Genomic DNA, 26,838 nt, shown 5'->3' with positions numbered 1-26,838 from the left:
CTCTGGCTTATAATCCTGAGCCATCTGTGTTTTACCTGAAATTAAGGCAAAGTATGCTATCCTAGCCAACAAGCCTGAATAAAGTAGCTCCAGAAGGCTGATTGTTCATCTACGAACAAACAGGATTTCCTTGTCTCAAAGTATTGAAGTTGAAATTGATGGCTGCAGACAAATGACTGTGAAAGATTACCGAGAGGCACTTAGATTTAATGTGTTTATAGTTATTCATAAAGGGAAACTATTTTCTAGTTTGTTCCTATGGAGGTGTATTCCTTGGATGACATTGGGTTGTAAAAGATGATTGAACAGTGAATCCTTCTTCATTGAAACTGCAATAATAATTATTATTATTATTTACCGTTCATGTATGCTGAACTAAGGAAATGGAATAACATCCATTCGCTAGCTAGGAGGTGTGTCAGCACGGAGACGCTCTGATTGGTTATTAGCAATTGGTTGGAACCAAAGGCGTTGGCCTGTATATGCTATTTTGATTGGTTAATCCTCCTTTTATTTGGTAGTAATGAAGCCGAATTAATTATGATCTGAATAAGGTTTTTAACCGAAAGCACTTATCATTTAAAAAAGGGCTTTTTGTTCAAAGTTTTATTGTTTTATCGGATTATTAAACATTTATAATTCTATTTTTATTCCTTGGCAATGTGTATCGGCTTTTATCTTCTACATTACATTGTTCTTTCCAATACCACCTTTGGCAGCTATGAGAGAGATTTTCTGTTTCTTCTTTTAGTTAGGGATAGCAGGTTAGTTAATTAGCTTAGTCAGGCTCAAACCCCGTACTTTGACTACAGAAGACAAGAGCCTTAATCCTCTAAATCAACTACCAGACTGAGCATTTAGTCATCAGAGTTGAATAAAATGTGCTGAAATGGGTAATTTTGTCTTTTATTGGTTCATATATTTTGTTTCATTGCTTAATAGAAAACATATTCAAAACTACAGGAATGCATTTTCAATGAATATAGGTTTCAGTGCTTTTTCAAAGAATGTGAGTTTCAAGGGAAGGGAAGTTTACTGTTGCTCATCCTAAGTCTGTTTTCAATGTGCAGCGGTTTTGTTTAGCAAATGGATGTCAGTGTTTGTGCTATAGAATTTCAATCTGTTAGTAGCACAGCAGGTAGTATACTTAGTGCCTTGTGTGCAGAAGACTGTGGGTTCTATTCCCACATGAAGTAAATGGATTGTAGACACTGCAGTGCACTTTAGGGGGGGTTGCACTCCTGATTGTGTTGCCTTTTGGGTGAGATGTTAAACTAAGGCCCCATCTGTCTATATTAACAGTAGGTACTGTGAGATCATTTCCATCTATCTGAACTGTCAAAAAGAGTAGGGGAAAATCACCAATGACCTGACCAAATTTCCACTAGTAGTATTCATTTCATCAGGGGCCTCCATTGAAAATGCATAGCTATCCTAGTGGGACTAATCTGGTCAACAAAAGATATTTAAAGTTTTAAATTAAATCCATATCTCTACCTTCATTTCAAAAGTAAAGAAGAAAATAATATAAATACTGACAGTTTTGACCAGTGCTTATGATAAAGGAGGGAAGAGGGACAAAAAATGGAATACCTGAATGGCTGTCAAGGTGCTGTTCCATTCCCCTGCCTAGATTCCTATTTGACCATGATCTGGGTCTGGGTCTAAAAGGAATTTAATTCAATCCCGCCAATGGAGCTCTGGAAGTTTGCAGTGTAACTTCCAATGGGTGGAGTCTAAGCTTTATGATTGAATGAAATTATGGCCGCGGGATTTCAAACAAATGTACTAACTATGGAATTAAAGGATTTACTAAAGAAATGTAAATGGCAAACTCTGCAACACAATCTATTTTTATAGTGGTAATATTATTTAGGTTCAAGGTCTTAAAATGGATTGTATTTGTTACAATAAACATTGAAATTATTAAGTTTGTAACATTTTATGAACAACCTAGAATATCTTAGCAGCCACTCATGACACACACACACACACACACACACACACACACACACACTCAGGAGTATTTTGTTAATCCAGATGACAGCTTTTGTATGAGGCTAATCAGTTCTGCCTGTGCTACTTGGTTGTTAAGATAGTTATAAAAATATGGAATTTATGGCAATATAAATAAATATTATATGAACAATAATTAATATCTCTTTACCTGTACTTTAATAGAGGTCAAATATCAACATAGTTGTATTTGCCGTTGTGAAAGCTTTAAGATAAAATATTTTAATACTTTTCATGTAGCATGGTTTTGGAATTATGAATGCAAATATGAACAAAAATACTAGACACCTAGAGGCATCAGTAGAATATATCTTTAGAAACACCTGCAGGTAACACTTGGCTATATTGAGTTAATAACAACTGTCAATGCAATTCACAGAATTCCAGTTTTTTCCTCCAACTTCTACCTCTCTCATGAATCTACACCTTTTCCAAAATAAAAAAAAGAAACTTCTTGAAATTAGTACACACCACTGAATGTTTACTTAGGGCTTTTTTTCATCCCCCTTTCATATTGAATAGGTGTATTTGTAATGCATGCTCAGTAGTTAATGCAGGGCATGTAAGGCAAGAGTCAAGGTAAATAGTTGTATCTATCCATGCAAAATAAAGTTTTTGAGTAAGAGGAGATGGTTATGTTTATACTGTCATAAATAAACCGACAATGAGAGCAAGCTCCACACTTGAACGTCTCCCTGCTATTGTCAGTTTTTCCTGTCACTTCACTGGTCCCATTTTACAATACCCCGTTTACATTCTCCAAGCACTCATGAAAAATCAAAATTTCCTCACTTGAAAGAGGCACATCACTACTGATCGCCTGGTAAAACCAATCCATTCCAACCATGTTGGGTATTACCAAACACAGGTCCTTCACATCTATGGTAACAGTTGTACAGTTCAAAACAGTATGTGGTGTTGGACAATTTCAGTAAAGAAATTTCATGAATCACTAAACATGTGTGGTCTGTCCGTAAAAAAAATAAATAATTTGTTGTCAACCAACAGAGCCAAAGGCTCAGTTTTGGATCCTGTAGAAGCCACTGTTGGATACAGAACTGAATCGTTCTGGTCCTTGGATGTTTTGAGGATTACAAACATTTCTGGTATGACCTGCTGATCAACTTTAAGAAACTTGACCAAATCAGGAGGCAATTCAAATTCATTTACCACTTCATTCAAACAGAAATCAATTCTACTAAAAGCATAACTAATTTCATATTTGGAGGTTGATATAAAATAAGTACCATGATACAGATTATTCATGATTATATTTTTATATATATATATATATATATATATATATATATATATATATATATATATATGAATCCCCTTCTGAAGATCAAAAGCTTAAAAGACCGAAAATCAACATATCTAAAACTCAAAATATCGAAAATGGAATTTGCCACTTCTCCAGTGTTGTACATTCTTGAAATTGGTATATATAATTAGAGCTCCCCACATGAGGGGTGCAGGGAGGGTTGTCCCTGCATTAAAAATATTTTCGATATTTTGAATTTTAGATATTTTGATTTTCAGTCTTTTGAACTTTTGATCTTCTGACATAGACCCATATAGCTATATCTATAGTATATATATATATATATATATATGTATCTCTCTCTCTCTCTCTCTCTATATATATATATATATATATGTGTGTGTGTGTGTGTGTGTGTGTGTATCGAATATATATATCTATATATATATATATATATATATATATATATATATATATATATATATATATATATCACCACTGAACTCTCTCTCTCTCTCTTTCTCTCTCTCTCTAGCTTTATATCTTTTCAACATTGCTTAACTCACTCAAGCCTACAATGCTTTTTTTGTATACTTCCAGTTTATACACGGATTTCCTTATGGTGTCTATAAATTGTGACTTATTAACACATAGTAGACAGTACTAGAAAAGACAAGGAGTTATTAACAAAACAATACTAATATTATAAGTCTAGAATGTCCTACAGTGGAAAAAGAGTCTTTATTTGCCACTTATTATTAATATTTTCATATTTATGTTTGTATTTTCATAATCTACATTTTATTGAGGTGCATGGTGTGAAACACCAATGTGGAAGACAGGAAAATTCACTGAAAATGCTGGTTTATATCACAGTATACTGGCAATATTGCTAGTTGTTTAGTAGCAATTATGAAAATAAGCAATATTTATATATTTCCATATGTACTTAATACTTCAAAAACAAGTGACTTAAAACTGTTGCATGAAATTAGGTGAAACCTTAGATGTTGTTGAAGAAACCTGTCTTTGATTTCTGCTCTGTAAGTTGCACATCTTAAGAGATATCCAATACTATTTGTATTGCTAATTATACAATTAAACATATGTTTTCAGATTTATGTTGATATCTCAATAAGCATGCATTTAATAGAGGAATTTCTTGTCATGTGAAAGCCTATGTCTGGTTAATAAAAATGTTCTAACAATGTATGTTTATATTGTAGAGATTTCAAGATATGACAATTTATGAAAGTTTAGAAAATATAATTTGGGGATTTATCAACCCTCTTCCTATAAGGTTGCCTAGTTGTATTCCACCACGCCTTTTATACATTTCATAGCATTCACAGTCGTGTCTATATTACTACCTCGAAACTTCAGTTTTGCGAATATCAAAATGTTGACACCTAAACAGCAAAATACAAAAAGTACAAACAGCCACTTCTGTGATTTTTTTCACAGGGAAAAAATTGCTTGGCTGTTATCAGGAATTTGCCATTTTCCCCAATGTAGAGCAATCTCTGAGTTGGTATATTTAGTTTGGGTGGTATGGCAGGCAAACCCCTCACTTGATTAGGGTTTGAAAGTTTGTTTTGCTGTTGGTCGAACAAGCAAATTTTTTCCCTGTGAAATATTTTGCGGAAGTGGCCATTAATACTTTTTGTATTTTGCTGTTTATGTATCGATGTTTTGCTATTCGAGAAACTGAAATTTCGATATAGTAATATAGACCCTTCACAGACAGCCCTGTTTGTCATATTGATTCTAATACAGACTGCACTTTTGTTAAGCAAGACTCCTAGTCTTATGAATGAATGACCATGTCATCCACATATGCAGCAACATATCATGAGTGGTGCTTCAATATTTTATCCATTGGACTCTAAAAGTTATCTGGGCTCCTTGTAAGCAAAATTGTACATCTATGTAATGTTATTTCTTTATCAAAGGGTGTTAGGAGGTATCTGACAGTACCCTTGTCACATTTAGGGTTGTAAATTATTTGGTTTTGCCTAGGTTCTTTATCGGCTCATCATTTAGGCATACAGACTTTGCTATATCCATAAGGTTTAGGAAATATTAATATTTGTCTGGTCCATACATGCTTTGATTCTTCTGTCACCCCTAGTTTGATCAATTTTTTGAACTTAGTAACAGCCTGCATATAATTGCTGGAGCCTTCCTGTATTCTGACAGAGTGCTCTTCAAACTATCTGGAGATATACAGAGCGAAGTATATTTTGCTGGCACTTCAGAGTTGTGTACTATTAATTGTTGCTTGACTAATTTTATATCATTGCTGGCTGATTTCAGTTGTGCACTGTTATTTTTGCTTCACTGTATAGTTTTTCAGATCTCTGCTGAAGGTGTTGGTTTTCCCCACCTCCCGCTATTTCTCTGTGTCTTAAGTTGGTATAATTGGTTTTATATCCTGTGTTATCTGACTATGTCAAGGATTACTTGCATAAAATTAGACCTCTTAGTAACAGCCTGCATAGCATTGCTGGAGCCTTCCTGTGTCCTGACAGAGTGCTCTTCAAACTATCTGGAGATATACAGAGCTAAGTATATTTTTTTGGCATTTCAAAGTTGTGTACTGTTAATTGTTGCTCAACTAATTTTATATCATTGCTGGCTGACTTCAGAGTTGTGCACTGCTATTTTTGCTTCACTGTATAGGTTTTCAGATCTCTGCTGAAGGTGTTGGTTTTCCCCACCTTCCCCTATTTCTCTGTGTCTTGAGTTGGTATAACTGGTTTTACATCATGTGTGTTATCTGACTATCTCAAGGATTACTTGCATAAAATTAGACCCTCTTAGGAACAGCCTGCATATCATTGCCAGAACCTTCCTGTGTCCTGACAGAGTGCTCTTCAAACTATCTGGAGAAATACAGAGCTAAGTATATTTTTCTGGCACTTCATAGTTGCGTACTGTTAATTGTTGCTTGACTATTTTTATATAATTGCTGGCTGACTTCAGAGTTGTGCACTGTTATTTTTGCTTCACTGTATAGTTTTTCAGATCTCTGTTGAAGGTGTTGGTTTTCCCCACCTCCCCCTATTTCTCTGTCTTAAGTTGGTTTTACATCCTGTGTGTTATCTGTCTCTCTCAAGGAATACTTGCATAAAATTAGACTATCTTAGTAACAGCATGCATATCATTGCTGGAGCCTTCCTGTGTCCTGACAGAGTGCTCTTCAAACTATCTGGAGATGTACAGAGCTAAGTATATTTTTTTGCACTTCAGAGTTGTGTACTGTTAATTGTTGCTTGACTAATTTTATATCACTGCTTGCTGACTTCCGAGTTGTGCACTGTTATTTTTGCTTCACTGTATAGTTTTTCAGATATCTGCTGAAGGTGTTGGTTTTCCCCACCTCCTCCTATTTCTCTGTGTCTTAAGTTGGTATAACTGGTTTTACATCCTGTGTGTTATCTGACTATCTCAAGGAATGCTTGCATAAAATTAGACCCCCTTAGTAACAGCCTGCATATCATTGCTGGAGCCTTCCTGTGTCCTGACAGAATGCTCTTCAAAATATCTGGAGATCTCTGCTGAAGGTGTTGGTTTTCCTCTACCCACCCTCCCTATTCCTGCCTTGTTGTTTAAATTTGGAGGCTTTTGCAGTTGCCCGCCCCCACTGTAAATTTGATCTGGGACACTCCCTCCAGTCTCATCTCTTTACCTCATTCTACCTAATAGAATCCATCTGCACTTGTTTTTAGTCATTTTTAATTTAATTTCATTTTTTAAACTGTTTGGTCTAACATTGCTACATACTCAAGTATGCTAGCTTGCACTGCATTTGAAGTTTTACTGCTGTTTTAGCTACTTTTCTGTATTAAAAAAAATCTAAGCCAGTTTTCCACCTTTCCTGTAACTAGTGTAGTCCAGATTCAGATCTGCTGTATTCAGGACTGCATGCAAGCTTCTGAGCCCCACAAACATTCTGCCATCACCCAGAATGATACCACAGTGCAAGGACAAAATGATTGACTTCAACAATTGGCTAAGCTTCTGGTGTGATTCCAAAGGGATCCAGTATCTGTCTGCCTGGGATGACATGGTCGACAGACCACGATGCTTTGCAAGAGATGGCCTGCACCTGTCACCCCTGGGATTCCAGATACTGGCTAAGGTTCTTGCCGCCCCTATAGTGCCTTTTTTAGCCAAGGTTCAAATGACAAATTCACCAGTGTAACAGGAACAGGCAAGCAAAAACTGAGGGTGATGCTACTTAATGCTAGAAGTCTAAATCTCAAAATGCACTTACTCAAGGCACTCCTTAAAATGGAGAACATTGATATCTGTGCAATAACTGAGACCTGGTTCAAGGCTCCAGAGAGCACCTCTGCACTACCAGGCTATAACTCATACCACACTTTTCGGTCATGTAACCTGGACCGGAGCACCAAAGGCAGAGGTGTGTAAATAATATTCATTAAGGATATCCACACCTCCAGGCTAGTTGCTCAGCATAGTGCAGCCAAAGTTATCCAAGTGCAACTAACTCTGGGCATAACTGCAATCCAAACTGTAGCTTGCTACAAATCCCCCACCATGCCCTAGAATTCCCACTCCTCTTATTTTGATGTACTGGAAAATATTAGGGTTCAACCAAACACCCTAATAATGGGCAATTTCAACTACCCCACCATTAACAGGGAAAACTACTCATGTACCAACTCCTTCACTCAACGCATTCTGTAATTCATAAACTCTAATGCCCTGGATCAGCTTAGCCACACCCCCACAAGGGACAACAATATCCTAGATCTAGTCATTATCAACATGAGTGACCGGTGTTCCACACCTGAAGTCAATGCCTCATTGGTCTGATCCGACCATAAGCTAATTACCCGAGATATCCACATCCTGCCCCCAACCCCCATTAAGGAAACCAGGGTAAAAAATGTCTCCAAAGCCAACTTCATGCTTCTTAAGACAGAAGTGGTGAACTTCATGACACCCATGCAGATGGGCAATACAGTTACAACTACTGAATCCTACACAATTGCACTTAATAAGCACTTACACGAGTGCATGGATCATGTTATCCCAAACAGAACCAAGATGCTATCCTCCAAAAAAAGGAAGCCAATCTGGTGGTCCCCTGCCATAAACAAACTGTACAACATAAGGAAGAAACTGTTGCAAAACAGAGTAAAATCCCATGAGTGGAGGAGCTCCCTGGTCAGCCTTTGTATGAAGCTGCGATCCCTGATAAAATCCTCCAAAGCTAGTTACGAAAGCAAAATCGCCACTGATTCTAAAGACAACCACAAAGCATTCTATACCTATGTCAAGAATCTCAATGGCAACACTCAGATCTGCTCTGAGTTACAGCACAATGGCACTAAATATACAGACCCAACTGATATTGCCAACATTCTGGCAGATAGGTTCAGTGCTAACTTTACCCCCCCCCCTAAAGAGCCCATCTCTATACCAGAAGAATGCAAAGTTCCTGTAATCATGGCTGCACAGGTAAAAAACACACTCTCCAAAGCCAAGAACACAGCATCCATGGGACCAGACAACATCCTAGGCTGCGTTCTACACAAACTACAGAATGAACTGGCACCCCACCTAAGTACTATGTTCAATCATAGCCTCAACTCAGGCTTTGTGCCCACTGAATGGCACACAGTGATGGTTATCCCACTCCACAAGGGGGGAGCCATCATGGACACCGGGAACTACCACCCCATTAGCCTGATGATCTGGCCTGCAAGGCCATGGAACGTATCATCATGGAACTTATAAACAAAGGCATTGGTAGTCTCCAACTCTGGACCCCACCCTGTTTGGGTTAGTAAAAGGCAGATTATGTCTCCTAACCTGATAGACTTCTTTGAAGCAGTCACCAAAGCAGTAGACGAGTGTAAGGTGGTTCACACAGCCTATCTAGATCCTGCCAAGGCTTTCAACACCATCCCCTACTCTGGAAATATAGATAAACTCAATAACTAGGTGAAAATCCCTATGTCACAAAATGAAGACCATCTCAAAAAACTCCAGCTTTACTCCATCACATATCACCTACTCGGAGGTGATCCCTGCCTAACATACAAAACTAGAGAAGTAGATACCAAACAGGAGAGGACCTAGGACTGAACCCTGTAGTACTCCACTTGTCACTGATCTGAAGTTGGATTTAGAGTCTGCTACTTTCACAGTGTGGGTTCTGTCAGTGAGCCAGTTGGCAACCCATCTTGTGACATAGAGATTTATACCTAGTTTAGTGAGTTTGTCTATAATTCCAAAGTGAGGGATGATGTTGAAAGCCTTGACGAGATCTAGATAGGCTGTGTGAACCACCTGACCCTCAACTACGGCTTTGTTGACCGCTTCAAAGAAGTCTATCAGGTTTAGGAGACATGATCTGCCTTTTACAAACCTGAAGTGGCTAGGGTCCAGAGTTTGGAGATTACCAATGTCATTGTTTATAAGTTCCATGATGATATGCTCCATAGCCTTGTGGACCAGGCTTGTCAGGCTAATGGCACAGTATTTCCTGGGATCTGTGGTGGTTCCCCCTTTGTGGAGTAGGATAACGATGCTATGCACCATTCAGTGGGCACAAAGCCTGAGGTGAGGCTATGATTTAACATGGTACTAAGGTGGGGTGCCAGTTCATTCTGTAGTTCATGTAGAATTCAGCCTGTGATGCTGTGTTCTTGGCTTTGGAGAGTGTGCTTTTTACCTGCGCAGCCGTGATTACAGGTACTTTGCATTCTTCCGGTATAGAGATGGGCCCTTTAGGGGATGAGAGAAGGCCAAAGTTAACACTGAACCCATCTGCCAGGATGTTGTCAATATCAGTTGGTTCTGTATATTTAGTGCTATTGTGCTGCAACCCAGAGCAGAGTATTGCCATTGGGATTCTTGACATAGCTATAGAATGCTTTGTGGTTGTCTTTAGAATCAGTGGCAATTTTGTTTTTGTAACTAGCTTTGGAGGATTTTATGAGGGATCTCGGCTTCTTACTGAGACTGACCATGGAGTTCCTCTAATCATGGGATTTTACTCTTTTTTTGCAACAGTTTCTTTCTTCTGTTGTAGAGTTTTTTTATAGCAGGGGACCACCAGATTGGCTTCCTTTTTTTGGGGGATAGCATCTTGGTTCTGTTAGGGATTGCACGATCCATGCACTCGTGTAAGTGCTTATAAAGTGCAATTGTATAGGATTCAGCAGGCGTATCTCTATTGTCCATCAGCATGGGTGTCATGAAGTTTGCCACTTCTGTCTTAAGAAGCGTGAAGTTGGCTTTGGAGGAATTTTTTACGGTGGTTTCCCTAATGGAGGGTGGGGGTGAGATGTGGATGTACAGGGTGATTTGCTTGTGGTCGGATCTGACCAACAAGGAATTGACCTCTGGTGTGCAACACCGGTTGCCCATGTTGGTAATGACCAGGTCTAGGATATTGCTGCCCCTGGTGGAGTTGTGGATAAGTTGATACAAGGCATTGGAATTTATGAATTCCAGAAAACGCTGAGCACAAGAGTTGGTACATGAGTAGTTTTCACAGTTAATGGTGGGGTAGTTGAAATTGCCCATTATTAGGGTGTTAGGTCATACCCTAATATTTTCCAGTGTATCAATAAATGAGGAGTAGGAATCCTGGGGCATGGTGGGGGATCTGTAGCACGCTACAATTTGCATTGCGGTCTTGCCCAAAGTTAGTTGCACTTGGATAATCTCAGATGCATTATGCTGAGCAACTAGCCTGGAGGTGTGGATATCCTTAATGAATATGGACACGCCTTCGTCTTTAGTGCTTGGTCCAGGTTAGGTGGCCGAAAAGTGTGGTATGAATTATAGCCTGGTAATGCAGGGATGCTCTCTGGAGCCTTGAACCAGGTCTCTGTCACTGCACAGATGTCAATGTTCTCCATTTTAAGGAGTGCGTCGAGTGAGTGCATTTTGAGGTTTAGACTTCTAGCATTAAGTAGCACTACCCTCAGATTTTGCTTGCTTGTACCTGTTACAGTGGTGAATTTGCCATTTGAATCTTGCCTAAAAAAGGCACTATAGTGGTGGCAAGAGCATTAGCCAGTATCTAGAATCCCAAGAATCTCTGGCAAAGCATTGTGGTTTGTCTATAATGTCATCCCAGGCAGACAGATACTGGATCCCTTTAGAATGACACCAGAAGCTTAGCCAATTGTTGAAGTCAATCATTTTGTCCTTGTACTATGATATCATTCTGGGTGATGGCAGGATGCTACTCAGGGCTTAGGGTCATACCTGCCTGGGCTACAAGATCAGAAAGCATTTCCATGTCCCTTTTCATGTAGTCCAGAGAGGTACGTCTCAGGTCATTCACACCAACATGGACAATGACAGAGTCATATTTGTACTTGCTGTGGAGTGACCTGAGTGCATGCGATATGTGGCGGATCCTGGCACCTGACTGGCAGCTGACAGTAACTTTTTCCTTGTTTAGCCTGGTGAGTGGAGCATCAGTGTGCCTGACTATAGACTCACTTATGACTAGAGTGTTAGGTACATTGTTATGCCTTATGGGCTGTGGTTGAGTGGCACACTGAGTTTATGGGCTATGTGTCATTTTGGTTGTGTTGGGGGGTGGAGGTTGCTTGCGTTTCTGCTTTTGAGGTCCCTGTTGCTTGGGTAGATTTTTTTGAGAGCCTCCATGAATGTAGATGTGTGTTTTGTGTTTCTATGTATGTGTTTTGATGGTGTAGGTTTTGAGGGACTATGTGATGAGTGTGGTGTGGTGCAAGTGTTTACCTTCTCCTCTTGACTGTTTAGTCCAGTTTTGAGTGAAGAGAGCATTGCTTCCAGTTTGGTTATATAAGTGCATCTCTCACAGGTTGTAGTGTTGGGTGGTAGGAGGAGAGGGTTGTCTGTGTACATGAGGCAGTTGCTGCATTGCCCCAAGATGCCCAGATTCATCAAGTAGACAGGAGAAAATACCGGGAGCTGACCCTTAGACATGCCTGGATAGGTGCTTATTTATTAAGTACTAAAAACTGTTTTCCTCTAGACAAGTGAGGAAAGTTGAGTGCTGTAGTAATTTGTAGCTTATTTAGTGCTTACAATGAGTTCTGAGCAAGTGCTGAGCTCAAAGAAACAGATTTGAGTACTGAAACTAGAAAAGTGGCTAGTTCTAAGAAACAAAATTAAGCTAGAAGGCTTCTATCCAACACAGAAAGGATTGTGGGTTCAGACGCTTACAAATAGTCCTGGATACAGCAAATCTGTATCTGGACTAGACAACTTATAGGAAAGGCAGGAAACAAGGTTAGAATTTTTTTTTGTAAAGTGGAAAGGGGAAAGGAGGAGCAGAAGCTAACTGGGTTGGCCTTCTCAAATGTTCTCCCTGGAATAGGTAGAATGAGGTAATGACACTAGACTGGGATGAGTGTCCCAGATCAAATTTATAGTAGGGGCGGGCAACTGCAAAGCCACCAAGTATAAAAACAGGATACCAAGAGGCAAGGAGGGTGGGAAACAAAAATCAGAACAAACAAACCCAACCAGATGCTTAACAATTGTAGAAAATTCTACTTAATACCTCACACACAGTGAGTAAAATAAAAGTGCTGTGAATAACTCAGAAATAAGCAAAAAAAAAAACAGGATACTTAATGTTATATATCACAGATTAGTTAGCTCAGAACCCTTCCTCCGACTTCGTCCAATTAGCTCAGTGTGAAATGGCAGAAACAGTCACAAGTTAACTTCTTAAGTAACAAAGTTGAAACCTGAAACAACTTTTAAAAAAGCTTGAAAGAACTAATGAGGTGCTTACTCCAAGGCATAGTCCAAGCAATCCCAGTCAGCCAATGACCACAAACAATTCACTCTCACTGAAATGCTATACTGGCCTTGGCTAAGCTATGATGGCCTGGGACATGTGCTCAGACACACAGTCTCTACTTACAAACAACTAGGCCCAAAACACAAGCCTGAATTTGGACAATGCTACACTACCAACACTACTTAAGTAGAAAAAAAACTGCAGTAATGTTTAAACATATAAAGGATCAAGGAGACTCTAGAGAATGCTTCTTAAATGCAAACAAGTTATATGATACACTCCTAGCAGGAAATCAGAACAAACAAACCCAACCAGATGCTTAACAATTGTAGAAAATTCTACTAAATACCTCACACACAGTTTGTAAAATAAAAGTGCTATAAATAACTCAGAAATAAGCAAAAAACAGGATATTTAATGTTATATATCACAAATTAGTTAGCTCAGAGGCCTTCCTCCGACTTCCTCCAATTAGCTCTGTGTGAAATGGCAGAAACAGTCACAAGTTAACTTCTTAAGTAACCTAACATTACATATTCCTTTAGAGATACCTACATTAGAAAATAACAGTACCAGTTGTCCAGAGATAGCCTTAATATTAGCTTTATGTAGTGGCACTGTTTCTGGATAATTTGTAACACATCCATTGCTAGATTTTACTATTGTCCCCACAAAAGCCTTATTGACACATTCAACTGACACCTCTGGGATAGGCAGTAGGATTAAGGGACTATAAATCCATGATGGTTTGCAGTTTCTTGGCAGTCTGGACAAGCAATACCGATATTTTCCTTTTCAATATTCCTGAGCAGTAAAACTTTGCCAAAATGTTTGCCTTGGATTTGTCCATTACCCAGGTGACTTTTCAACATGTGAATAAGGTTTAGCTGCATTACTAATTTGTTGTAAAATTTTTGTGCCAGCAATTGATTTAGAATTTCCTCCCTATCTTTACTTACTTTATATAAGAGCACATCTTTTAGGGCAACACTGGTGGGAGCAGTAATGGGAATATCCTGCTCCCTATCCTCTTCCACAACCCTAGTCATATTTCCTCTTGATATACTTAAAGTATCACTGTCCCATTCTTCTTCTTTAAAGTGTATGCATCTTATTTACAAGTCCAATAAGTCAGGGTTGCTTTCTTCACTAACTTGTCTCAAGGTGGAAGATTTAGCTTCATACTCCCAAAAAAATGATACTTCAGCGACTTCTATTTCTTCTAATAAAATGAGCAGTCCTGAACAAAATTCACTTTCTTCTTTACTTTTCCTGCTATCTGTGCCAGCCTCCTGTGTGAGCTCTCTTCTTTTAGGTCATTCTTTCTTTGGCTTAGTGTGAGTGGATACCACCTTTCACTTTCTTTTCCTTCTTTTTAATGCCCTTCCTCTGCAATGGCTATACCAGAAAAAACACTTTTTTTCAGTTTTACTAGTTTCCTTACTTTCAGGTACCCGTTGCTTAAAGTATGGTTTCACTTGAGTTATTTTTGCTCTTGAAACTAACAGAAATAGTTGTGGAACTCTACATTTTCTTATATATCATCTCTCTTGTAGTAAATTTCTTCTTGGGGTTCCCCTTTAAGGGCCTTAGTCTTCCACAGCCATAATTTTACTTCACTTTCCTATCAATTCACCTTTAGTCCCTCTACTAACATCTCTTACAGTTGTAAGTTTCTGATGATCTATCATTGAAGCAAGTTTCTCAGGATAGACAGGATTCTTTTCAGTGTCTAACCACAATGAAATTCTAGCCACTTTGCAATTTCTATGCCAGCTCCCTTCTACTGACTTTCAGTCTGATCCTCCAAATAAGTTTTTCTGCTTTGTTCCTCTTCTTAAACTGAACAAGTGTATAAACCTGTTACTGTAACTCTTTATTATTAAGTATATTATCTTGCCATACTGTGCCTCTGGATTCTTCCTCCTCCCACATTTTCCATAATGGTTTAAAAATAGGGAAATATTTCCTAATATGATATTTTGAGTTAAATCAGGGATTACAGCCACAGGATGTAATAGTTTTCTCAAAACTGTTTTGAGTTTCTACATGTGAGGAGATACGTCTTGCTATCATCATGAATGCATATCATCTTCAGATGTTTGGTTCTAATTAATCTTATGCCTACATGGCAGCTGACCTTTGACAATGGTTACCATACTTCCAGAATCTAGCACAGCTAGAGCTTCTCAACATTCTAGAAATATAATATATGCCACTATATTAGTTGTAACACAAGACTCATTTCTTCCAGATGTAGTCTTATCACACTGCATAGGAACAACATTATCTGTAGCAAGTTTTTCACTTTTCATCTTCTACTACTACCACCCTCTTCAATATTAGGAAATTGAATTTTACAATGTGATCCTACAATTTCTCCACATTTTGAAACAAGTTATCCCATTAGTTGCTACATTTTTGTTTCACAGAAGATGGCACATTCCTTACTGTAGCTTCATATTCAGACTCAGACAAGTTGTTTTAAACAGTGTGTCAGTAATTACGTATTCTACTAAAATGTATAGCTTATCATGAATACTGGGATCACTTTGGTTCACCCATTTTCTTATATCACTAGGCAACTTTCTTTTAAATCTGTCTACTGCTATAATTTCTAACATTTTCATTTTACTGTTTATTGTTGCTTTCAGATTCTATGCATAACTTTAACATATGTTTACATCATGCAACTGAGCTTTCTTACTCATTTGTTAGCATTGAAGGTCAAGCTATAACATTTTATGGCTTATATGTCAGACATTATGCCAGTTAACACAAAAGGTACCCAAGTCCAGTGAAACAATAACGCAACAGAAAGTAGTCAGGTAAAATGCTTCAATCCAAAAGTAAATACTGTAATCACGAACAAAAAAAAATTAACGCCTCCAATATTACATTTTCGTTTGAAAAAACTTCATCAGATGTGAGCTAGGTACAAGAAACATTAATTGATATGTTAAAAGAAATTACATCTTTAAAAACTAACCAATCACAATAAAATTCCCTAATCATTTAAAACACATAAAAATTCATTTAGAAAATACATGAATCCACATAACTGTGTATAAACCATAAATAAATATATAACTAAATATCATTCAACTTGTTAATAAATAAATAAATATATAAATAAATACATAAATAAAAAGGTTTTTCATATGAATTAAGAACTTTTTGTTAAGACCTGAAATGCTTAATTAATGTTAAAAATTATCCTACGCATCCATCTACTGGCCAATGAATAAATTATATCTAATAAAAATTAAAATAGAGAGAGAAAAAAAGTCATAATGAATGGATAAGCAAAAACTGTGACCAGTACATCCAGTTAAATCAAGATATTTATATAATTACTATAATAAAAATAAAAATAGATGGATGTGGGGGTTTGTGGGGAGAGAAAATTGAGTATAAGAAGCTTTGGTGGCAGTTGACTCTACAAGCCAACAAGTGGCCAGGGTTGAATTAATATATTTCAATAGCTCCCTTGTTCAAATTGAGATCAGCTAAACTATAAGACTTATTTATTGCAATAAGTGATGTCTTAATGTACTTATGTATTTAATGGATTTTTATGCATTTCAACACAACATATACATATATACAAAACATGTTTTTAAACAGTTATTTATTCAAAGGTTGAATTATATTTAGTTATTTATTCATGATTTATACACAGCTATGTGGATTCATGTATTTTCTAAATGAATTGTTATGTGTTTTAAACGATTAGGAAATGTTATTGTGATTGGTTAGTTTTTAATGATGTAATTTCTTTTAACATCTCTGTCATTGTCCATGTTGGAGTGAATGACTTGAGACGTACCTCCCTGGACTACATGAAAAAAGACATTGAAGAGCTCTCAGATCATGTGGCCCAGGAAGGTATGACCCTAGCCCTGAGTAGCATCCTGCCTTCGCACAGAATGATACCACAATATAAGGACAAAATGATTGACTTCAACAATTGGCTAAGCTTCTGGTATCATTCAAAGTATCTGTCTGCCTGGGATGACATGATCAACAGACCACGATGCATTGCCAGAGATGGTCTGCACCTGTCGCCCTTGGGATTCAGGTTACTGGCTAAGGCTCTTGCCACCCCTATAGTGCCTTTTTTAGTTCAAAGGACAAAACCCTCACCATAACAGGTACAAGCATACAAATTCTGAAGGTAATGCTACTCAATGCTAGGAGTCTAAACCTCAAAATGCCCTATCTCGAGGCACTCCTAAAATGGGGACCATCGATATCTGTGCAGTAACTGAGACCTGGTTCAAAGTTCCAGAGAGCACCCCTACAATACCAGGCTACAACTCTTACCACACTTTTCGGCCACCAAACCAGGACCAAAACACTAAAGGTGGAGGAGTGTCCACATTCACCAAGGATATTCACAACACCAGGTTAGTTGCTCAACACAATGCATCTGAAATTCTCCAGGTGCAACTAACACTAGGTAAGACTGCAATCCAAATTGTTGTTTGCTACAGATACCCCACCATGCCCCAAGATTCTCACTACACCTTTCTAAACATACTGAGAAATATTAAGATACAACCAAACACCCTAATACTGGGTGATTTCAACTACCCTGCAATTAACTGGGAAAACTACTCATGTACCAACACCTTTGCCCAATGGTACTTGGAATTAATAAATTACAATGCCCTTGATCAACTGATCCATAGTCCCACCAGGGGCTCCAATATCCAAGACCTGGTCATTACCAACATGTGAAATTGATGCCCCACACCTATGGTCACCCCTTTGTTGGTCAGGTCTGACCATAAGCTAATCACCCTTAACATTCACATCCCACCCCCACCCCCCAGTAAGGAAACCTCCATAAAAAACTTCTCCACAGCCAACTTCATGCTACTCATGTCAGAAGTGGCAAACTTCATGACACCCATGCAGACGGGAACTGAAAGTTCAATTGATGAATCCTACACTAAGGCACTGTATGAGCACATCCACTCATGCATGAATCATGCCATCCCAAATAGAACCAATATGCTCTCCTCCAAAAAAAGGAAGCCATTCTGGTGGTCCCCTGCCATAAACAAACTTTACAACAAAAGGAAGAAATTGTTGCAGAAAAGAAGAAAATCCCAAGATGCAAAAAACTCCCTTACCAGTCTCAGTAAGAAGCTGAGATCCCTCATAAAATTCTCCAAAGCTAGTTATGAAAATAAAATTGCCAAAGATTCCAAAGACAACCACAAGGCATTCTATAACTATGTCAAGAATCTAAATGGCAATGCTCAGATCTGCTCTGAGCTACAACAGAATGTCATTAAATATACTGATCCCAAGGATATTGCCAATATCCTGTTAGATCAATTCAGTGAACTTCACCCCCTCTCACCCCCTAAATGGCCCATCTCAATACCGGAAGATTGCCAAATTCCGGTAATAATGGCCAAAGCTAAGAATACAGCGTCCATGGGACCAGAAGACAATCCCGGGCTGTGTATTACATGAACTACAAAATGAACTGGCACCTCACCTAAGTGTCATGTTTAATCATAGCCTCACCTCAGGCTTCATGCTCACTGAGTGGCGCACAGCTACAGTTATCCAACTCCACAATGGGGGCTCCACCTTGGATCCCGGGAACTACCGCCCCATCCATCTGACAAGCCTGATCTGCAAGGCCATGGAACGTATTATCATGGAACTTATAAACAAAGACACTGACAACCTTCAAACACTGAACTTCACCCAGTTTGGGTTCGTGAAGGGCCGATCTTGTTTCCTGAATCTGTCTCCAGAGCTGTGGATGAGGATAAGGTGGTCCACACAGCCTATCTGGACCTCACCAAGGCCTTTGACACCATCCCCCACTTTGGAATCATTGATAGACTTACTAAGCTGTGCATTAATCCCTACATCACTCGATGGGTTGCCAACTGACTTACTGACAGAACCCACACTGTAAAAGTAGCCGACTCCAAATCCAGCTCCAAACAAGTGACAAGTGGAGTACCTCAGGGTTCAGTCCTGGGACCGATCTTGTTTGGCATCAACTTCTCTGAAGTACAGGACAACACTAAGGGACTCTGGCTAACAAAGTTCACAGATGACTGCAAACTGGGAGCCATTATTGAATCCCCAAATGATGTGGATACTCTACAAAAGGACCTTACAGAAACAGAGGCTTGGTGCCAGAGCCATGGACTCAAGCTCAATGCCAAGAAATGTATAGTTATCCCCTTTGGAAAAAAAACATGTACCCATAAATTACCACATAGGTGGCAGTACACTAAACACTGAAAGTGTGATAAGAGACTTAGGGACACAGGTGGACAGTGGTCTCACCTTCGATAACCACTCGCCACAACAGTCAGGAAATCCTTCTATGTGGCACACCTCATCACTAAGGGTTTTTCAGCCAGAAAAAAGGAGGTTATTGTCCCACTGTACTCATCCCTCATCAGACCCATTATAGAATACAATGCCCCATTTGGTATGTACCTCTGAAGACATCTGCAAAAACTGGAAAGGTCGCAGAAATACCTCACTAAAAGAATCACAGGCCTAAAGCAGATGCCCTACACTGACCGCCTTAAAAAACTCCAGTTATACTCTGTCACATATCCTCTACTCAGAGGTGATCTCTGCTTAACATACAAGGCCATGTCAAACCCAGAGGTGTTGGACATGCTACACTTAAAGAAATCCCAATCTTTCAGAGCCACATGCTCCAGGGATCTAAACCTTGTCATCATAATAAACAAAACATGCTGGAGGGATAGGTTCCTGACCCAGAGACTCCACAGACTCTAGAATAGACTGCCCATACATGTCAAGCAGAGCACCTCTTTGGCCCTCTTCAAAAGGAACCTTGATGATTTGATTGGAGAAAGGAAATTCACCCCGGGAATCACATCAGTCGCCCTGCTAGACAGTGGTCCAGGGAAGTAAATAGTGTGGGAAGACGTAGCTAGGGAATTGTTATGGCTAGGCTTGTATAGGCTCTAGGACCAATAGCCTAGTACCAACCTATGAACCTATGAAAACTGCAGCACCAAGAAAACATCAGAAGAATGTGATACAAAAGAACTTGAGCAAGAGGGAGTGTATAAATATTTGGGAATTGATGAAGGATCAACAATAGCACATGAACAAATGCAAATAAAACTTAATAAGGAAAAATTTAGAAGACTTAAATTATTCCTGAAAACAGCGTTGATGTCTAGGAACAAAATCCAAGTTATAAACCAATTTGTTCTTCCTGTCCTAACTTACAATTTTGGAGTGATTGACTGGCCCCGAAATGTGTTGGAAAGATTAGATAGGAAAACAAGTAGGATGCTTCATGCTCACCAAATTATTTATAAAAATCACTGCATACCATGATTATATGTTCCCCGATCCGAAGGAGGGATGGGCCTCCTTGAAATTGATTACATGTATGGATATGCAATCATGGGACTCCACACATATCTGCTGACCTCACAAGACCCAAATGTAGTGAAAGTTTTGAAACATGAAGATAATAAATCTAAGATGACTTCTCTGCTTAATTTAGCAGAAGCATATCGGCATCAAGCAGGAATGGAAATCAAACCAGAGGTAGATAAAAATCAGGCAGCAAGTGAATGTGCCAAAAAAACAAAACAAAAAAGACTATAAGGTGAAGTATTAGATGAGAAGGCTAGAAATATGGAAAATGCATAAATATAGTTGCAAGTATAGAAAACTTCTGGAAGAACCTCATGTTGATCAGGAATGAATGCAGGAATGGTTAAGGAGAGGAAAATTAAAACCAGGGAATGAAGGGTTAATATTGGCAACCCAAGACAGTGGGCTATGTACACATTGGTTTACAAAGTCCATTGAACATGTGGGAGAAACAGACAAATGTAGGTTTTGTAAAACCGAATTGGAAACAGTCACACACCTCATTGCTACTTGTGACATACTAATGGCAGAAGGACTGTATATTGAAAGGCATAATAATGTAGCAAGATTGTTGCACTAGGGATTGTGCAAACATTATGGTATTGAAGTGGCTGAAAAACAATGGAAACGTGAGACACAAAGCATCAAAGAAAATGATGAAGTTTACATCACATCAGATCATCCAACAGTTCAAAAGATAGATGCTAGAAAACCGGACATAGTGGTCCATAAAAAGAAGACAAAAGTAGCATTGATCATTGAAATCACCACACCCAGTGACTACAGTATCTTGCATACAGAGAGACACAAAGTCATAAACAGCAATGTGAAAGAGAGATACCCAGGCAGTTCCTATAGTAGTAAAAGCAAAGGGTCTTATAAAAAAGAATTTACAATCATATTTAGATATGTTACCAATAAATGTAGCCCTGTACAAATTGCAGAAGGAGTCATTACTGGGCACATTGCAGGTGCTGCAAAGAGCACATTTGGCTGACATCAAAGATTAAAACAATACTAATTCCATGAACTTTAATCATACTTTGACTTAGAAATGGAGTCCATTCTCGTCATGGTATTAGAAACACAAAAGACTTGGAGAAATTAAAAAATGTAAAACCTGTTATTCTATCAACTTTCTAAGTCGATAAGAGCAATGTTTAAAATCTGTCCCTGATTTTGGACCTTTGTCCCCCATTGTTTTTGACTTTATATAGAATTCTTGCACCAAGAGGTTGAGATGTATGCTGGGCAAGAATATGTAGAGCACCATATGCATATTATTGGCCTTGTCTATTGCTGCAGTCCACATAATATTTATATATAATTAGAAGAAGATTTTACTAAGTAGTAATCATTTGACACCAATCATATCACAGCAGCTGATTTAGAATTGGTTGCCTCAAGCTTAACCTCCTTGCAGCTACTGAACAAGGTAATTGTATAGCCAGTTTGCACCTTAGGGGCCAAACTTAAGGTCTCATAGGATGTCAAACAACATCTTGTGATCAGCTATTTTGAAGGTGTTGGTTGAAACCATAAAGAGGATTTTCCTTTGTACATATGTCATATGATATAACTGGGAAGCTAGATCAGGGCAGTACTGACCATGCATTTTGGTCTGTGGTTGCATTGGTAATCTGTCAATAGATACCGGTAGTTCAAGAAAATGTCTGAATTTCACCCTTTCTATTCCTTTGGTTAAAGAAAATTGTAAGGAAATGGGTCTTTTGTTGATGAGGTCAGTCTTCACTCCTACTTTGCATGTTGAAATTGCAATGATATCTTGATCTAACCTTCAACAACATATCTGCTGGTGAATGATGCATCTGGTATCTCAGTGGAGTTAGCTACTAGAAAATGGCTGATTTCAATAGGTGGTAAGCTAAAAAGTGATTAAGATGGCCTTTTCTCACTGAACATTTGAGTCTCTGAGGTCAAGGAGAGGCAGCACTGGGTGACACGGCTAGCCTGAGAATTAGCTGGAGTAAGCCAAGCATTGAAAGTCTCTACTCCTTGGTTAAATGGCTAGAAGGAGAAGTGTCTGACAAGAAGGAAGTCTAATTCAGACAGACATGTGCCAACTGGTTTATCCAGATACAGAAAAAGGCAGAGCTGTTAAGAGATTGCTGAAGGGGACTCACACAACTTTGTAAAATCCATTCAGCTACTGACTGAGTTATTGTTAGATTGCATTCAAAATACAGGCACACCATAATCTATTTACACTATATTCATTATAAAGTCTGAGTTGCCATGTTGCTGTATTCCCATCTTAGCTGCTGCATTGAAGTGTCTGTCCCGATCTGTCACAAGTATGATGGCTGATTTAAGAATAATCCCAGTATTAACAAACATTACAATAAAAAAAAACTTCTATCACCAATAAATAAACTTAAAATTCTATCCTATAACCCCTGTTTTAGAAGTGATCTCACAAAGGTCTGCAAATAACTTATAGGCATATAATTAAAATGTACAAAGTTATGCAGGAACTGAAAATTGTCATTTCTTCCAAAGATAACCTAAGTCTTTTTTAACTATTTTAGGAATCATATAAGTAATAATTTACACTGCACAAAGCTGATGTCAAAGGGTCTATGTCACATAATTGAATGGCCACATTGTTGAATGTATCATCTCATCAGCAGTGCAGGATGTTGAATCATTCTGACTGAAATTGTGTTACAGTAGGAATCAGGAAATGTGCCATTTTCCCCACTGTAGTGCTATCTCGGAGTTGGTATATATAATTAGTAGGGGGTATGGGGAGTTTGACGGACGGCATTGTCAATGAGATGACATTCAGCAATGTAGCCATTCCATTATGTGACATAGACCCAATTTCAGTTGGTATCAGTACCACTTATTTAGACCCTGAAGACATTACAAACTTACTTTGAGATAAATGTAACTCAGACATCTCCCTTCTCTTCCTTCCCTACTCATCCACTGTTTAATACTAAGTATCTGCCTACCCACACAAAACCCATCCAATTCTAATCCTCCTCTTTAAAACCAAAAACACTAGCACTGGAGGTCTTAACAACATACCAGGCTGTCTTATATTCATCACCAAATTTGTTCCTATTGATTCCCTTTTAAATCTGTTCAATTGTATTATCTCAGTGGATATTTGCTTGAGACTTGGGGAACAATTATAATAGTGCTAATACACATAGGATGTCCTTATCACTCACTCTGAGAATTATACACTAAGTGTCTTACTTGTATTATTTGTAAAATAATGGAACGTATTATAGTCAAACTCATAAATAATGATATTTGTGGCCTATAATCCCTCAAACCAAATCAGTCTGGCTTTGTGAGGGGTAGATCCTGATTATTAAAACTGATGGACATCTTTGAAAAATATCTAAAGCACTAGATAATGGCCATTTGGTACAGAATACCAAGCTATATCTAGCAAAAGACCTTAGATATTATCCCACATTCAGGTATTATTGACAAACTTGTCAGCTTGAACATTAACCTTTATCTAACACAATGGATAGCAAATTGGATCATAGACCGAGCCAATATGGTCGGGGTCAGTAGCAAACTTTCCTTTAAAAGTCTTTTTACCAGTGGTATCTCACAGAGTTCCAGACTGGACTCTCTTCTTTCCAGCATATGTGTTATTGATATCCAAGTTGATGTGAAAAGGTCTCTGGCTCACAAAGTTTAATTACGATGGCAAACTCAATACTTTAACTAACTTTGTAGCTGTTACCCATAACCTATAAGAAGGCCTAACCCATACTTTTTCCTGGTGTGAAGATCATGAACTCAAGCTCAGTGCAAAAAATAAAGTATTTTAGTCTTTGAGAAACAAGAACACTCCTCTACCTATAACATAAATGATACCACCCACAAAACTGATTTATATTTGTTTACTGGGGTAGTGTACTGATTAATACTGACCAATTTCAAGCACAGCCTCGGAGAAATATAAAACATTTTCACAAACAAAATATACAGAAATGTAAGAAATAACAAAACAGTTTATATACATTCCACTGAACAAGCACAGTACAATGTATGATTAAACAGAGTATAATGTACAATATAGAGATTAGTTTCTAAAGTAGGTCAATCTTCAGTGAATCTTGAGAGAGGAAAAGAGACTCAGCATGGAGATATGTTAGGTGACATGTCCTGTGTTGAAGCAAGCGCATATGGCTTGAATAAAAAAATAGATTTTTGAGATTCATTCTGAATTTGGAATAAGTGTTGATATCCTTAATGCTGATGGGGAGAGCTTGCCAAAGAGTAGATGCTTGAGAGGAGAAAGCGTGTGTAGTGCTGTGGAGTTTGGTTTCAGGGGTAATGACAGTTGGAGTAGATTGTGAGTAGCCTCTCAGGTTGTATGAGGAGGGTTTTTATTTCATGAAGTCTAGCTGCAAGTGGAATAAATGTGGTAATTTGGGGTACTTTGTAGAACTGGGATCCTAAAAATAGATATTTTATGGGTAGCCATTTGTTTTTTTTCTAGGGTAATAAAGTGATGCTCATGGAAAGTTGATTTTGCAATGTATGGGCAGATGCTGTTAGAGATACTATGGAGCATGACAACTGTCTTGGATACAGAAGCAAAAATTGGGAGCCCATATTCAAGCTGAGAAAAGAGAGCTGCTTTCCCTGTGGTTACTCTGACTGGTTGGGGTAGAAAAGAGGAGAGTTTTTTGGCCTAGATGAGAAGGGAGTTTATTTTGGCTCTCACTTTGTCTATTTGGAAATGGAAGTTTAGTAACTGATCAAGCCATAGGTTCATAGATTTGTACTAAGCTAACTGCCCTTTCGAGCCATTTTAAGCTTAGCTAATTATCCCTTGTGAGACTCAAACCCTGAAACTTGTGTTTGCAATGCAAATACCTTAACCATTAGGCCACCCTCCCAACCCTAATTTTGGGATGGACAGTTTCAAACTTGCATACTTACCGCTCAAAGGCAGAAGTCCTACCACTAGACCAAAGAGGCACTAATAAATAGTCAATTATCCCTTGTGAGACTCAAACTCTGCACCTTGTGTTTGTAAGGCAAACACCTTAACCATTAGGCCACCCTCCCAACTCCTAAATTACCACTGCCAGGATTAGAACACGCATCCATGTACACAATCTTCACAATAACCTACTACTAAGCTACCTGACTGGTCCTAGGTATTTGAAGGTGGAGGCTGTCTCTATGGCATGGTTGTGTAAGCCAAAGGAAGTTAAGGAGTTACATGCTCAGTGAATTTTCTGTGGTGTTCCAAAAAGCACAGTTTTGGTCTTAGTGGGGTTGAGAAATAGTTTATGGTTTATAAGCCAATGCTGGAGCTCATGTAAGTCTGACTGGAGTTAGAACTGAATGTTGGTGTGAGACTGACCTGATTGGTAAATAACCATGTCATAAGCATAGAGGATATGTGGGAGATTGGGGAGGTCATAAGGAAGTTTGCTAATGAATATGGAGAAGAGGAGGGGAGCAAGAATGGGTCTTTGTGGTACACCTTTGGCAATAGGTGCAGAGTCTGATTGGGAGGATACTATTTTAACTCTGAAATGTCTGTCCCTGAGGAGGTTTTTAAACCAAGGAGCAGCATCTGGACTGATACCAATTTCAATCAGTTTGTTTTGGAGATGATGGTGGGCAATGAGGTCAAATGCCTTTGTTAGGTCTATAAATAGGGAACTTGTAAGGAGGCCACTTTATAGAGTTTAGCAGGATGTCATCAGTTAGAGACTAAAGTGCTGTCATAGTACATCATTCAGGTTAATAATCCAACAAATCACCGGAACCACCACGATAGATAAAAAGATTTTATTGTATAACAGAACGAGCGCTTTCACGCACCTAACAAGTGCACTTCATCAGGTTACATTGAATAAGAATAAATGCTCCATTATATACTAAAAGGTACGCCCTAATTAGCAGGCCACTTTTGGCGGGTGAACCAAATCCAATGAATCAATTTAAAATAAAAGTTATATACATCATTTAGAAACCCAAGTCCACTGAATCAGTTTAAAGTATAGGTTATATATATCATTTGAAAAAGTCATAGTTAAATATTAAAAAGCTATAACCAATATTTATACAATAAGTTAAACTATTCATAAGGATCGTATAAAGTTCCTTTTAGGTATACTTCAACTATAAAGGGATTAAACAACCTTCATAAACCGTTCTCAAACTTTGATATAGAGCATTGGTAAAACAATGTAGCGCATCCCCATAAATAACATTTAATCTAAGATCACATTAAAACTAACACATCTAATTATTACATAGATCTACAATATTTCATAATTACATATAATAAAGACATCAGTACAAACACATAGCTCTCAAACATTCTAATAAG

The sequence above is a fragment of the Protopterus annectens genome, chromosome 1.part0 (genome assembly GCF_019279795.1).
Source record: "Protopterus annectens isolate FY-2018-M chromosome 1.part0, PAN1.0, whole genome shotgun sequence".
NCBI classification, from domain to species: domain Eukaryota; kingdom Metazoa; phylum Chordata; order Ceratodontiformes; family Protopteridae; genus Protopterus; species Protopterus annectens.
This window is presented reverse-complemented; position numbering follows the sequence as displayed.